Source organism: Nannospalax galili, unplaced genomic scaffold, assembly GCF_000622305.1.
Source record: "Nannospalax galili isolate Female #2095 unplaced genomic scaffold, S.galili_v1.0 scaffold191, whole genome shotgun sequence".
Taxonomy (NCBI): domain Eukaryota; kingdom Metazoa; phylum Chordata; class Mammalia; order Rodentia; family Spalacidae; genus Nannospalax; species Nannospalax galili.
Genome location: NW_008331484.1, coordinates 4,535,894 through 4,551,579, shown reverse-complemented (window position 1 = coordinate 4,551,579; position 15,686 = coordinate 4,535,894). Strand labels below are relative to the sequence as shown.

General features: G+C 37.6%; 1 protein-coding gene across 5 annotated transcripts in view; it reads right to left on the bottom strand.

Annotated features, from left to right (window-relative positions):
• The window catches only part of Atp2b1 (ATPase plasma membrane Ca2+ transporting 1), a 116,410-nt gene that overhangs the window by 83,950 nt on the left and 16,774 nt on the right, over positions 1 to 15,686 (bottom strand). The window lies entirely within an intron of this gene.

Genomic DNA, 15,686 nt, shown 5'->3' with positions numbered 1-15,686 from the left:
TATATATATGAGACATTTTCAAATAAGGCTCTTAACAATCTCAAACCTAAGCCTGCCAGTGTAATCTACATTAAGAAAGTGAGGCAGCAGACACCAGTTTTCTGAATAACTAATTAAGGAGAAGCAGTATTTGCTTGAATAGGTCTCTAATAACTGGGAAAAACCTGCCCAACTTGGGGTGTTGAATGAAAGACCTGAAAGCATCCAAAAAGCTCCCTTTCTGTATGGGTCAATGCTTAAGGCAACTGGGGAAGAACGGCAGTCTATTTCTATAGAAACAGAAACTGAGAGGCTCTAATGGGGGAAAGCACAAAATCTCCTTGTTTAAAAACTATGACCATCTTTGAGTTTCCTGTCATTCAAACAAAAGCACAGGCACATGCAATTGTTTAAGTCAGAAAACTGAACATGGATTGCTTTCACAGATAACTGATTAGAAATAAGGTTCCTGATATTAAATATATACATTTATATAGGTACATTATTATGTATCTATATGTGCTCTTCCTTAATTCTAAAATCTTTCTTCTTAAAGAAATCTAATTCCTTAAGTCTACAGATCAATGGCAGTTATGGTATGTTAAGGCAGAGCACCAGATACATATCCAACTCCTTTAACTTCCACAAAAGGAAATGGAATGCGGGGGGGGGCATAACACCATACACCATAGGACTCATTATTGTGTAAATTTAATACATGTTTCTGCCCTAACGAAATCTTGAAATTCTATTAACTGATCTGTCTCCCCCCACCTAATTTCAAAGAAAGAAGGAGAGAACGTACACTAGGGGCTCTCAGTGAGGATGAAGAATATGAGTTCCTAGAATTTTAACAAGGAAGCCTTAAAAAGCATGGGTGTAAGGCATTCTTAGCAGAGAAACAGCAAGGTCACAAACACAGGAACAAGGCTGTAGTGTCCAAAAGGATAGAAAGAAGGTCAACCCAGCTAATGCACAAGGCAAAAGTCATTGTTAATTAGACCAGTGAGTTAGAAGGGGCCAGAAATTGAGGGGCTAGTGGAACATAGCAAGGAGTTTGAATGCTGTTTTATAAGGACAACGTGAGAGAGTTAAGTTTGTGCTGCATTACGGCTCCTACGGACATAAAACAATCATGATAAAGATGGAGGAGAGCAAATAAAACTGTAACTACTTTGTCAAGGTTTCTTGCTTGGCAAGGAAATGATTTAACTTTTTTTTAAAAAAGATTTATTTCATTTATTTATATATGTGTGTATGAGCAAGTGAGCATGTATGAGAACAGTTTCAGACCCTCCCAGAGCTGGAGCTACAGGCATTTTGCCATGTGTCTGGTTTGTTATGTGGAGTCTACGATCTGAACTCTGGTCCTTAGGATGCAGCAGCAAGCATTTGTAACTGCTGAGCCATCTCCAGCCTGGAAAGCTGTAACATTTTGAAGACAATGGATATAGTTACAAAGATACTGCATTCCACAAGATTACTAATCCACTGCCTCCCTACTCCCTGCACAAAAATCAGTCAGTGTAAGACTTTCCAAACACTGACCATAACAGTGAATCATGAAAAATATGAAGATTAGTGACCAAAAATAGACATGACTAATATAGTGCCTCAAAAAACAAACACAAAACAAAACAAGAAGTATTACTTCAAACCAGGTGATTCCACAATGGAAAACAAACCCTTCACAAAACACAAAAGGATTAAATTATTTTTTAAAAGCGGCTTTTTGGCCCTCCACATATCTAGTGGGTAAAGAAACAACCTGTTGATGAATGATGTAAAGAACCTGCTAACTCAGCCTTATTTGTCTTCATCTCTCTACTGATATTTATGCTATTTCCTCTCTCAAAAGAAGCTCTTTCCTCAAGCAAGTGCTAAGCTTGTAAAGCCTCCTGTTTACCATTACCCCACTGCTGCTGGGAAAATCAGAAGTGAGAAGAATGCTGTGCTCACTGCAAAATTTCATGTACATTTTCCAATACATTCAGACAATGTGATTCAGATTTTAGACAAGGATATGGCCTTTGGCCATGGGAAATAAGCGGCTATTTTGCATCTGTCTTACTAAAACAAACCAAGAGAAGACTTAGGAAGCAATCAAACCTGTATGTTGCCAGGCAAAAGTCAAAATTATTATGGTTTACATTCTCACACTTCAAATAAATAACTTTGGAAGGATGTTCAAAACTTATTCTCTGAGGCTTGTCACTCCCATATTTACAAGGATAAGATGCTGAGCACTGTGTCAGTTACTACACAAGACATTCATTTAAATGCCCAGTTTCTAAAATAGTATGTTTTCTAGGAATCCGAGAAAGTTCCTTTGGTTGCTTAAGCAACAAACCAGTAACGCCTACATTTACATTTGTATTCTGGCTTGTTCTTATTGATTTATACCCTAGAGTAGGTCTAAGATGATTTAAAGCCATTCAAAACATTATCTTAAGTCAGAAAAGGTAAACTTTGTAACATTCAAGTCAAACTAAACCATCAAGCAAACAAATCTTTTGACAATGGCAGAAGTTGGCCCAAATCACCTTGTCTTTTTTTAGGATGACTGCTTTTTTATTTTTAAAGAGGCAGGGAAGGAGGTAAAGGGGTAGGAGAGAACATTCCACAAAGACTACCTGGTCTCTATAACTTCAAATATTTAACCTATGACTCTACAGAAAAGTCCGCTTATCCCTGGTCTACCGCAAGCTGTTCCCCAAACTAGCTCTGTATCTAAGTCACTGAAAATGTATTTTAAAATAAAACAAGCAAAACAAAATACACTTTGTTAGAGAGCTAGTCCTAGTCTCACTCTAAACCATGAAAATCAGTATCCTGGACTGTAATTCACGAATCTTAATTTTGCAAGGTTCCTTTGCAACTTCCGAGTTAGGAAAAGAACTGCAGCAGCCTGAATCCCAAACTCCTCTCAACAAGAAGAGCAAATAAAGCCACAATGCCTCCAATATTACAAGGAAGCAGAATGTCAAAGACTTCAAATTACTGCCAAATTACTGTAATGCAATAAACACCAAATCCAACAGAGCTCCTGAAGCTCTACAAACCTGTGTCTATTACAGGAGAGGGGGCTTAAAGAGATCCTATGAAAAGAGACCAAATGACACTGGTGAACCAGATGAAATCACTCACAGAAGAAAAGAAGTCAGTACTAAGTGCCAAAATGCTGAACATTGAAATATTCACACCACCACACTACACAAGAGATTGAAGGGCAGCAGCAGGGCAAACAGTACAGTCAGTTCAACGGCGCTTCTGGGTAAGCAGCAGATAAACTAGGAAGGAGAAGTTAAGGATGCTATAAAAACCAAAGAGAAAAAGACAAAAATTCCTGCCCACTTCTCTTCACTACTACCATTACCCATACAAAAAAAAAAAAAACAACTTCACTATTTTAACAGAAGGTTCTTTTTTGAAAATTTATTTATGTGTATGAGTGTTATGCCTGCACGTATGTTAAGTGCACTCATGCTGTGCAATGCCTGTGGAGGATGGAAGAGGGTAACAGATCCCCTGGAACTGGAGTTATGGACAGTTGTTAGCTGCCATGTGGGTGCTGGGATTTGAAACTAGGTCCTTTGCAAGAACAACCAGTGCTCTTAACTGTTGAGTCATCTCTCCAGCCCCCAGAAGTCATTCTTTAAAAAAAAAAAATTATTATTTTTATTTTATGTGTATGTGTGTATTGCCTGCATGTAGGTAAGTGCACCCATGTCGTGCAATGCCCTCGGAAGTCAGAAGAGGCTGTCAGATCCCCTGGGACTGGAGTTACAGACAGTTAGCTGCCATGTGGGTGCTGGGATTTGAACCTGGGTCTTCTGCAAGAACAACCAGTGTTCTCAACTGCTGAGACATCTCTCCAGCCCCCAGAAGGCATTCTTAATGCCAGGATCCCAGTCCACAAACTACTTAATAGCATGGGTTAGGAGTGGGGGGGTGGGGAACCTACTCTAAAGAATTAGAAGAAATAGAAAATGCTATTCAGACTTAAGATGGTGAAAACTTCACCACAAAACAAGGACGAGTCAAGAAAATTAGACTTTAAAATCAACAAAGACAATAATAGTGTTTGTAAGAATATGAGAGCCAAGCAGTTCACCAATAATGAGTCATATATCAGGAAGCAGAAGAAAGCTGGGAAATAAATTACTTCACATTGAATAAAGATACTCAAGAAATCACTCGGGGGGGGGCATCAAGCAAGCTAAGAAAATCTAAACCAGACAGACTGAAAAAGACCACAGTATATATGGAAAGTCTGACCTATGGCAATCTACTTCAGACATTTGAGTATTTTTATGTTCCTTTTTGAGACAGGGTCTATGGCCCCAGCTGTCCTAGAACTTGCTATGTAGACCAGGGTGGCCTTGAACTCACAGAGATTCACCTACCTTTGCCTCCCAAGTGCTGGGATTAAAGGCATATACTACCACACCCGGCATTGAGAAAAATCCTCAGAACTTTTGAGCAAAAAATATAAAGTAATTAAAAAAAAAACCCCAAAACCTTTAAATACAATAAAGACAATAGTGTTTGCAATAAAGTTAAGAATACCAGGTCCAAGTAGTCCATTAAGTCAACAGAAAAGAACTGTGGTGCTGGGGATAGAACCCAATTTCTCTCACATTCTAAGTACACACCAAACACATGCTTACATGTAGCTGTACCCCAACCCTGAAAAAAGTTTTAAGTGTAAAAGACTTGGGAATATTACATGTAGGTGCCCGAGAGGAATTTACAAAATAATGTATTTCATTTCAAGAATTAACCAGGAGAGCAAGAGTACTGAATATGTTTAAGTATAGAGACAAAGTTGTGGGGAAAATGATCTCAATAAATGAAATGAAAGTAATCTTGGAAAGCCCTAAACTCCTAAAATGAGAAAGTATGTGAAAACCCAAGAACAACTAAATAAGGTAAGGATTAAAATTAACATGCATAAATTAATGGCCTTTATATAAATACCTAATAACCAGTTAGAATTGTGCCATGTGTGGTAATGCATACCTCTAACTCCAATTCCAACACTCAAACAATTGAGGAGGAAGGATCATCTCAAGTTTGAGGCCAACCTGGGCTACATAGCAAATACCAGGGTAACTTGGGCTATACAGGAAGATCCTGCCTTTAAAAAAAAAAAAAATAGGGGCTGGAGAGATGTCTCAGCAGTTAAGAACACTGGCGTTCTTGCAGAAGACCTGGGTTCGAATCCCAGCACCCACACGGCAGCTAACAACTGTCCATAACTCCAGTCCCAGGGGATCCAACAGCCTCTTCTGACCTTGGCGGGCATTGTACAATATGGGTGCACTAACCTACATGCAGGCAATACATGCATACACATAAAATAAAAAAAATAAATTTTAAAAGTTTAAATAAAAAATTAAAAAAGAAAGAAATCAACTGCTGGGCATGGTGACACATGGCTTTAATCCTATCACTGGGAGGCAGAGGCATGCAAATATCTGTAAGATCAAGGCCAACCTGGTACTTAGGGAGTTTGAGGCCAGCTGGGTCACAGGGAGACCCTGCCTCAAAAAGACCAAGAACAATCCCCTCTCCAAAACCCCCCAAAATCAAAAACCCAGAAACAACCAAAAACTAGAAACATATCAAAAAAAAAAAACTTCAATAAAGAGATACATTCTTTGTTCATGACTAGACTTCTCAATATCATCAAATGTCATTTTTCCCCAACTCAATTTAATGCAGGTATACTAACAAGATTCTTTAAGAAACTAGGTTCGATTTGCAGTATCTCAAAACAAAACAAAAAATATAAGTAACTAATTTAGAGAATGTCTTAGTAACATCACAGAAAAAGCTATTTTCCTTAATACATTAAAGAAAATTCAAGGGAGATCAACTATCCTAAAGAAAACTGATTAAAAGCATAGAAAATTCATCAAAATAAAAACAAAAACAGCCCTTCGAAAGTAGGGAAAGGGTCAGGTATGGTGAACACATTTAATCCCAGGACTAAGGAGGCAGATGTAGCAGATTCAAGCCAGCCTAGATGATCTACATAGATCCCCAAAATCAAAATCCCAAAACAAAAAAAACCTAAAAACATATCCAAAAAAAAAAAAAAAAAAACCCTTCAATAAAGAGATACATTATTGAGTTCCAGGCCATCAGGGGCTACAGGGAGACCCTGTCTCAAAAAACAGAAACAAAATAGAAAACAAAGCCAAAAGTAGAGAAAGATGTTCAATTTCATTCACAGAGAAAACCACATTGAAGTATCTCTCACTTATCAGATTAATGAAAATTCAAAAGCTAGAAAATAATGCTGTTTGTCAAGACTGGTGAAATAAGTCAACTTACCAGCGAAGTACATAAATGTCACATAGGAGCTTTAAAACTTAGCTGTAATTTTTTTTTTAACACACACACAGAGGTAGAATCTATGTCCCTACCCTTAAATCTGGGCAAACTTATGCTGCTTCACCCAGTGCAGTACCACAGAAACAACATTGTGGAACCTGGAAACTAGGCCATAAAGAGTCAACGTGGCTTCTGTCTGGACATCTTGAATTGCTCCCTCTCATAACTCAGGCTGCAAACTGTGAAGAAGTCCAAATTAGACTCAGAGACCACATGCACATGTTCTGGTTGACAGTCTAAAGTAAGCGTAACATCAGTCATCCTAGGCTATGAACGGGATATGAGTGAAGCCAACAGACATATGATTCTAGTCCCTAACTAATCCTATCTCTCTGCCAGACATCTGAGACTTCCCCCTAAAAGCTTCAGACACTGGGAAACAGACACAAGCTACTCCAATGTCTCCTATACAAATTTCCAACAGAGAACCCTGGAGCATAATAAAAATAACTGGTTGATACAATGAAGTTTGGAGTGATTTGTTACAAAGCAATGGAAAACCAGAAGATGGCATATTGGTATGGAATGACAATAGCTAGTAAAACATATTAATTTGCCCTTCAATCTAGAAATTTCAATTCTAGGAACATTCTTTAAAGATGTATCTTAGCAATATAATATGTGTGTGTATATATATATATATATACATATACATACATACATATGTGTGTATATATGTGAGAGAGCGAGAGCGAGAGCAAGAGTGAAAGAGAGAGAGAGAGAGAGAGAGAGAGAGAGAGAGAGAGAGAGAGAGAGAAACAGTTATTCAATGCAGCATTACTTAGAACTTCAAAATACTGGAATGCCCTCAGTGTCCAAACAGGGCATATTAGAGTGCTCCACATATTACAATATAAAACTGGGACAGGGAGACTAAAATCAGAAGCAACAGAAACAGATGGAATGCATCACCAAGAAGAGGGCATTTGATCAAAGATCTGAGTATTAGAGAAATTACATTTGTTAGTAAAATCTAGAATTCATTCTCCAGACAACCTAAGTGCTTGCTTAAACTTCCAATCAAAATCTCTCTTCATTAAATAGTACACAGAGCTCTCATTAACCTGAACATGGCCATTTTTCCTGCAACTTTCCTTAATCCAAAGGTGACACTATGTTGACTAAATATATTTCAATGTGAGTTTCTTTACTTTCTCTGTTACAGACTGAATTGTGTCTTCCCTAAAACTCTTAAGCTGAAAGCCTTATAATCCAATGTGACTCTTGGAGATTAAACCTTCAGAGAGGTAATGAAGTGAGGTAATAGGGTAGGACCATACTCCAGCAGAACTGGTGTCCTTAGTAGTAGGAGAAAAAGACATGGGGGGCAGGAGGGGGGCGTGATCACCCAGTGAAAAGGCCACATGAGGACACAGAAAGACAGCCATCTGCAAGTCAAGGGAGGTGTCAGGAGAAAGCCAGCCATCAACACCTTGTTCTAGGACTTGCAAACCTTCAGAACTGTGAGAAAGTAAATTGCTACTCAGGCCATCCAGCCTGTGGGATTTTTGTTATGGTAGTACTAGGAGACTAACACATTCCCCTTTACCTCAGAAGCAGCACTTCATTTCTATACCTTTTCTCTTTATGTATGAACTGAAAATACCACCAGTCATTGTTAAGAAAATTTTCTTAAATTCTTTTCATCAAATCATTTTTCACATTTTTTAGATAACAAAGGATTATTTTACTACTGACTCCCTTGGAGAAGACAAATTTGACAAATACTTAGCAAAGCTGTCACAAATCTGCAGCCTCCAATATCTACAGCCTATCCTTTCCCCTCATTATTCTAAACAAAGACCACAGATCCCTTTCCTAAATGTCTGTCTTCTACGACAAAAACTCAGACAACTATGTTGAACTGAACATTTTTACTCTCCAATACACTTAGAACTTTAAAACTATAACTGCATTTTCACTTTTGGGTAATACAATGGAAGAAACAGATCCTTAAACTTTCCAAATAACTTCCTACAAGGAAGTTTTAGCAAAAATATTGTTGCATTGAATTCTTCATTAACAAGGGAGATATAGCTCAGAGGTTGAGTGCTTACTGCTCTTGTAGAAGACCCCAGTTCTCTTCCCAGCACTGAAATCACATGGCTCATGACCCTAGTTCCAGGTGATCCAAAGTCCCATGGTCTCTCCAGGCACCTGCACAGGTGTGGTGCATATAGATTCACTCAGGTGGGAGCGCACACACACACCCTTTTATTCAAAGAAAAAAATACTAATAAAATAATGCATGCTAGCCTACCAATCATACACATAAACTAACTGGCCTAAGAGCATCCTGGGCAGAGAATTCTGCATCTAATATGCTCCATCTATAGATGGTACAATTATGATCCAGCTCAACATAAACTACACGACTTGGGAAGGGTTTCGTATTTCATGTGTGTAGTGTATGTAGTATATGCACATGCATCTAAATTTACGTTAAAGTGTCAGGGAATGCTTGTACAGTAGTCACACACATACACTAGAAGAAAACAACTGAGTATGGAGAGAAAAATATGGTCCTGCTTTGACCAAATTAATTTAATAGTCTTTAGAGGATTCTCATATTTTCTACAGATACAAATGATTTAATATAAATGATTAGCCACTTTTAATTTATTAAGTAGTAAGGTTAAGGAAATGAACCATCTAATCACTGAATCCCTTTCTAATTTAAAAGTCAACAATATCATTTTCTTATAAAGATAACACAAAATGCACTTTAAAAATGATATAAAACTTTAATTAGAACTTAAGTTGAATATTTAATTTTTTATTCCAATTTAAAGAGGTATGCAAGCTTATAAATATTTTTATTACTTTTGTACGTGTGTGCACTCGCATGTGTGAATATGCATACGTGTGGAGCTCATACAAGATGCAGAAGTCAGTTTTCTCCTTCCACTATGTGGGTCCTGGCAACTGAACTCAGGTCGTCAGGCTTGGCAGCAAGTGCCTTCACTCACTGAGCCAGCTTACCACCATAAAAAAGTTACTTAAAAAACATTCCCAGTACTCTTACACAAGTAGAAATTTAGGTCTTTGTTCATTTTTTTATTTTTCCATTTTTTTTCTGTGTGGATACACATGTGCCAGTGCACGTGGAGGCTAGAGATAAATGAGGAATCACTTCTGTCACTTATTCCTTGAGGCAAGATCTCTGAATCAAACCCAGAGCTCATGACACACCTAGTCCTGCAAGCCAGCTTGCTCTGGGGGAATCCCCTGTGTGTCTACCTTCTGAGGTTACAATTACAGGCAGCCACCACACCCTCCTGGCATTTATGGGATTTCTGGGATCTGAACTCAGGTCTTCAAGCTTACACAGAAAAAGCCACTCACTTCCCGGTGATTCTTTTTCTGAATGTATGTATATCAACTGGTAAAGAACTGATATTGGGAATAACAAAACTGGGGAAGAACCTGAACAAGAGAAACATCAAGTTTTAGTCCATATACTCTACTTGCTGAGAAAAATATTACTATCTTAAGAGAAAGTTCAACGTAAAATTCAAACAAATGTTACTATCACAGCAATTCTGATCACCAGATTTTATAAATTACAATAACATTTTCTTTTTCAATTATTAAATCAAAGCAAACGTACTTTCTATATTTGGGAAGGACTAACAGTTCATTAGACTTCCAAAATATGACTGCAAATTTACACAATATTTGCAGTATTATTCCACAAACCTACTCCTAAGTAGTATACTGTCTTTTTTTTTTTAAATCCAGAACATAATATAAGAACACTGCCCCATGTGAAGAGAAATCAGATTTATAATGCTAGCCGATCCCAGGTTCCCACATAACCAATCACTTAACACAGGAACTTGCGTTTTTATGAGGTAGAAATCCATTATCAAGGCCACTGGCATGCATCAAACTCAAGGAGATGAGGCCTTCAGTGAAGGTCAGGTTTTTGTTTACTGCCTCAGCAATAATAACCTCATAACAGTTTTCTTTTGCATAGTCACTGAGGTTTCATCAATATTCCATTCATTACTGAGGGTTACTAACTATAAATAAAGGACTAGTTCAAATATAAGGTACCTGAGTATTTTAAGTTAGAAAAATATCTGAAGGCCCACATTAAATTTTTGTACAACTCATAAACTATAGAATAGGGGTGTAAGCTCCAAGGATCAGAAATCAGAATTCTAGCTCTGGATTATATACTTTTATTAAGCTATTTTACCCCATCTTGCTCATTTAGCACCAACTATTTCTGGTAAGTGGGAAGACAAAAAAGTTTCCATCCATAGATATGATGAAGACCACCAGCTTCAGCCAGAATCCAACACAGTACCTGAAGCTGTAACTGGGACAACATAGGGTGAGCACCCAAATATTCTGTTGAATGAAAACTACTTTTATAGATGTTTTAAAAAGCTTAACAGTGAACAGTGGAATGAAATCAGGTTGTCCTCCACGTGTGTGATCTTGGGCAAGGTGTAATGCCCCTGGGTCTCAGTTTTCTCTTCTATAAAACCTATGGTTAGACCTGGTTCTCTAAGATCTTTTATATCTCTAAAATTCTTTCCCAGCCCTGAGGAACTTCCCTGAGAGTGCTATAAACGCATTACATCCCCAAGTGCAGAAACCTTTGTGCTCCCATTCCATGCGCATAGTGCTATTCATACTTACTGACTTAGTCTCCTTTTATCATAAAGCACATGAAGACGCCTCAGAGAGTCACAATTTAGATTCATTATTAGGTTTACTTTAATAGTTCAGAACACTGGTTCACCGTATTGACTTTAGTCACTAAATGTAAAAAGCCCTTGTTGGCTCTGATTAGTAAGAACAGATGTACTTAAATATTAGTTTTCAATACTGGCATACTTTCCTAGACTTAGATATTGTCCACATTTCAGGCTCCTGTGCTACAATACAGACAAAAGATTATTCCTTGTCTTGCAAGGTCCTAAAAGGGCTACAAATTGAAGTGCAGGGCTTCCAATTAAATTTCATATAATCAACAAATGATTTCTTTGTCCACATGTCCCATGCAATATTTGGAATATAGCAATAAAAAGTTCGCTGGGAAATTGGCCCTTGTTTTCTATGACTGCAAACTTCAGTTTCCAAAGTAACACATTTTTAAAAAAAAGAAAAGTCGATTAGGGCAGGTAGTGGTGGTATATGCCTTTAATCCCAACACTGAGGAGGCAGAAGCAGGTGACCTCTGTGAAATCATGCCCAAGCCTGATCCACACAGTGAGTTCCAGGCCAGTCAGTCGGGGCTACAGGGAGACCCTGTCTCAAAAACAACAACAACAAAAACAAGTAGATCAAACATCAAACTTTTCTTTAATTCTGAAGCAGCTGAGCTTCACCTCATTGTACTCTCACAACCTACCACACTTGAGTAACATTGGAAATGAATTATAGAATAACAGGCTTTCCATCTGGCTGGTGTTTTCCACCCTAGACTAATGACCATAAATTATGCCTCTGATAGAAAACTTAAAAACATCAAATTCTCAGTTTGTAGTCCTGGGGCTGCCTCTAACCCATATTCCACCCATACACAGTAAGGCTTCTTTATCCTTCCTCTATCTTTTAATATTTTATTGTAGTTACACTTGTTTACTTTTATTTCTCATGGAGATACTTTTTGTTGCTCCCACCTTCATCACCCCGACAAATACAGTGAGTACAGAGCTTTATCAGTGCTTTGTTTCTATTTATTTATTTATTTATTTATTCATTCATTCATTCATTCATTCATTTATATACAAGATCTCCAGTATCCCAGGTAGACCTTGAATGTCTCATATTGCTGAGGATAAACTAAAACTCTTGATCTTCCTGTCTCTGTATTCCAAGTACTGGACTTACAAGAAGCGCTACCATGGCCAACTACCTATTGTTTCCTAAACACCAAATGTCTTTGTAGAATGCTAAATACAGAAAGTATGATGGTCTGCAAGTGAATCTATGACAAATCTGGAGTCCTCTTTTTTTAGCCAATTACTTTAACCGTTTTACTTTTCTCCAGTTTAAACATGAAACATGTTTAAACTGGAGAAAAGTACCAACTCCTTAATTTCTGGAAGCTTAGATTTTTTGCAGTAAGAACTTACAGGGTGTGTAATGTATTTTCTAGACTCTTATCATAGATGTTTTCATTACTCCATACTATGGCTATAAAAAAATTAACTGTAAAGATATATGCAGATTAATAAGTACTTGCTTCCTACCAAGAAATAATTACCTTAAATCTTCCTAATAAGGCTACCATTGCTTAAAACATCTGTAACTTCTTTTCTAAAATTTTTTTTAGAAATGGGTGTTTTAAAGAAAATGTCTCAAAGATAGCAGATCTTTGTTTTTTGGAAGATATACCTGCAGTAATTAAAGTATTCGAAGTCATTTTGTAAATAAATCTCATTAATAAGGTGAGTGACTTACCCCTTAATGTTATAAGGATGCTGGTAAAGAATTGCATCATAGAAATTATCAGAGGCATGTCTCTACACAAATGGCAGTGTTTTGCAATACAGAATCTCCTAAATCAAATCAGAATGTCAATCCCCTAAGACCAAATTTGACAGAATTGTTTACAAACTAACAAATATGTGTTTTAGCATCTATTATTTACCACTTGTTAGTTTTGACAAAAAGGGCCTTCTAGGATGTTACATTTACTGCGTGCTTTCCCTTCTCACTCTGGAATCATCAGAAATACTATAGTTCATTAACAATTATTACCCCCTACTAATTGCCGCTCCCCCCCCCCCCCCCAATTTCTGACAGTATAAATTCTCCCTTTTAAAATGCTACCACAAAGTCTGGTAGCAGAAATCAGGATTTTTAAGTTCAGCTTGGGCTACATGAAACCATGTCGTCAAAGGAAAGAAGGGAGGGAGGGAGAGAGGGAGGGAGGGAGGGAGGATGGGTTAAGGTAATATTCAATATTCATTGCTTGTTTGTTACTTTTAATGACTGGCACAATCTAAACAGAACTAGATTTTAAACGGTCCTTTTATATTAACATTTAGTTGATAAAAACAAATTAAATCTGTAGTGTCCTAGATACTTTTCTCAACTGTTGGCTGAACAGACAAGCATTTCAAGCATCATCCAAGAAATGGCAATTCCAAGGGGGGGGGGAATATTATCTCAACATTACTTCAAGCTTACACTAGTATGTCAGAGGCACAATTATGAGCAGCAGAAAGAGCAGCAGCCCAGAGACAGAGAACTGGCCCACAGGCCTTTCCTGCCACTGGGTACTTATTTCTCTGTCTTCAGAGATAACAACCATCACCTTATTGGGAAGGCTACCATATAGATTATGGTACAGTAGCTGTTAACATGCAACATGCTTTTGACACTATTTGTCCATTTCTAACTATATGAGAAAATCAGCCTCTTGAAAACCTCATGACTTCAATAATCAAAGTCAGTAAGTCAAACCCATTCTCCTAAACTAAAGCAAAGGGTAAACTCTCTGTTATTAATATGATACTCAATACTTCACGTCTAAAGCACTTACTTGGTAAAATTTGAGTTATAAGATATATGGCATAAGTGAAAACTTACACAAATATAGAAACTAAATAACTGCATAAAAATATTTTGACAGCATATCACAAATCACCTTGGATAATTTTTAAAGACCAAGCATAATGGAACCAGTAGGTGATCACTCACAATCACCATTCAGTTTAAGACCTGTAATAGTCCAAGAACTCTGCTAGGTCTGAGGTTCCAATATCACCAACCAACTCTTGAAGAACTCTCATTCTGGGGGAAACAGATTTGCAAAAGGATAAATTCAAGATGATTAACATACTTTAGAAATACTCAGGCTGGGAGCTGGAGAGATGGCTCAGAGGTTAAGAACACTGTTTTTGCAGAAGACCTGGGTTAGATTCCCAGAACCCACATGGCAGCTAACCTCTTCTGTGCTCCACGGGCATTGCACAACACGGGTGCAATACCTATATGCAGGCAATACATGCATACTCGTAAAATAAAAATAAATCAAATATTTAAAAAAATAAAAAAAAATACTCAGGCTGGTGAATGTTTGGCTTCTCAGCACATACATAGAAATCCAGGTGCAGCATCTCTAATTCCAGTACTGCAGAGGCAGAGACAGGCAGGCAGATTCTGGGCTTGCTGGCCAGCCAGTCTAGTCACTTGGTGAGCTTGAGGTTCAGTAAGGGACTGTCTCAAAATATAAGGCAGAGTGCCACAGACAACACACCCTACTAAACCTTTGGTCTATACACACACACACACACAGAAAGAAATACTACCATTTACATTACCTGGTTCAAATAACCATTCTTTCTGCTTCTCAGCACTATTAGACTCCCAAATAGGAAATTCCACCCTTTTTTCAATGTTGAGTTCACATGAATTTGAATCCCAAATTTTCATTTAAAATATATTTCAGAAGTCAGTAATTAAAAAGCAAGACTGAAACCAAAATCTAGTTTACACAGATTGCCTGTCACAAGTCAGGCAAGGCAATGAAAGAAAAGAATTTGCCAATTCTCAGAAAAGGATTTTCAAATTAAGGGAGGGCAGTGCTTCCTCTATACATTAGCACCCTGGAACATTATCGTATTAATGACAAAAATAAAAAAAATAAGAAAATACAGGTGATTATAAAATATGAAATTCAGGGCTGAGGAGAAGGGCTCAGTGGGTTAAAGGTACCTGTTGCATGAGCCTGACAACCTGAGTCCAACCCCCAGAACCCATGTCAAAAGCCAGATGCTGTAGTGCATCTGCAGGATGAGAGCACCAGAAGCTCTCAGGCCAGCTAGCCTGAAGTAGACTGTACTGATGCAGAAATGAGACACTGAACATGTCATCCTCTGACCTCCACACATGCACTGTGACACATGCACACCTTCTCCCTGCACACACACAAAATTTATAAAAAATATGAAATTCAAACAAATTTAGACATTCTGCTAAGTTTAAATTGCAAAGATACATGTCCACTATTGACGGCTGTTAGGGAGGTTAAGATCACAGAACACAGGTTATGAAAAGCAACATGCCTCTATGATGCTATGCTTAATCCAAGGGCAAGATGGTTCAGCCGATCTAAAACCGAAAAAGGTTTAAACTTGGGATTTCTCTATATTGAAGCAAATACAATATATCCCTTCAATATTTACAAGTTTTATGTTTTTAGTCAGTTGAAAACTAAAGTCTATTACATTTAATACCCAAAAAACAGAACTGCCTCTAGCAATTAGTAAAAAATATTTGTTATGCATACTTCTCAACCCCACAACTGTTAATAAATCAATCCTTTATTTCCTACT